The sequence below is a fragment of the Octodon degus genome, unplaced genomic scaffold, assembly GCF_000260255.1.
Source record: "Octodon degus isolate 3935 unplaced genomic scaffold, OctDeg1.0 scaffold00237, whole genome shotgun sequence".
NCBI lineage: Eukaryota > Metazoa > Chordata > Mammalia > Rodentia > Octodontidae > Octodon > Octodon degus.
The window spans coordinates 1,959,947-1,961,484 of NW_004524813.1; positions in this window are offsets into that span (position 1 = coordinate 1,959,947).

The following is a 1,538-nucleotide window of genomic DNA, read 5'->3' on the forward strand; positions in this document are numbered from 1 at the left end:
TAAGAAAGGGAGAGAGTGAGAGGAAAGACAAAGAAAAAAAGCAATTATGTTCTAAGTGTGCAATTTGTAGAACAAAATGACTTTCTTTCCAGTTCTTGTCATCAATGAGTAATGGTTTCAGTTGGTGTACTGGAATCAACATTAGAAATGATTTAAAGAACAAATTGAGAATTAAGTATTTTATTTACCCTTGCCCCAACTGGATAATAAAGTAAAATAAAATAAAATCTTGCTGTACATGCTTATCTGTAGTAGTTCTTCTCATTACTGAGACAGAATATCTGACGCTCAAGGCTAAATAAAGGACGAAAGGTGCATTTTGGCTCCCAGTTTGCACAAGTTTCAGTCTATAATTGGCTGCTCCTAGGCTGAGCTGCACCCTAGACCAGAAATAGTCCTTCTGGGGTAGACAGGAGAAAGCAAAGCACCGGGCAGATGCCGCAGCGAGACCCCGTTTCTGTCCCTTACGTAATTACCCAGGCTACCTACCCTCAAGGCAGGCTGGACTCATACCAGAGTGGGGCACTCTTAATCCTCACCAGAGCTATGCCAAACCAACCAGTGAACTAATCTGACCACATGCACCTGATCCCAGCATCCCTCACTCCAGAGCCAGCCGCATCGGAGAAGTCCCAGAGGCTGTGTGGGGATGTGTAGACACAAACCATAACAGCATCAAACACTCCTGTATCGCTCTTGTGGGTTTTACATTTTGTAGGTGACACACATGGATATTGGAAGATACATAATATACTATACTGTAACATGTTGGAAAAGGACCAAAAAAGATGAACATGTCAATGAATTAAAATGAAGTCCGGCTTCTATAAAACTTTGAAAATAGAAATGCTTGTGATATTACTACCTAAGTCATGAATCTCAACTTGTAAAAATGTACTATCAGTGTCATTTTGAAGGGTCAAACTGTTCTAACTGAAGAACATACAATATATTTTATTTTCAAAATTACATTTTATAATCTGACTCTCCATTAAGAAAGTAAAGTCAACCACATTGGATAGCCAAAAAAAAAAAAAAAAAAAAAAAAAAAAAGGATTTAGGTTTTTCTCCCCTCAGTTCTGTAGAGAGACTCTGTAGACCCTGTACTAAATACATAAAAAAAAAAAAAAAAAAAAAAAAAAACCTTTCTCAAAAAATACTTGAATTTTGATACCCAAAGGTTTGGTAACTTACTGAATTTCGAGAGTAATTAATAGCGCATGATCATCTTTCTCTAAGAAATGTACTCGTTTTCACATGGGATAACATTTAGGTTGCATTTCTGTCAACCATATCATATAAGATATTCCTTTATATAAATGGAAAATATAATAATTATTTTTATCACACAACTTTATTGAACTAAACATTTGTATAGCACACAAGTTACAAACCTCAAACACAAGACTGAATAGATTTAAGAACACTCACACAGTCGTACAGTTTATATCCAAAATCAAATCACTCCCCTACCAGCTCTTATCTACTAATCCCTACTCCCTACCCTGAATCTAGAAAACAACTGCTCTAGTCTCTAC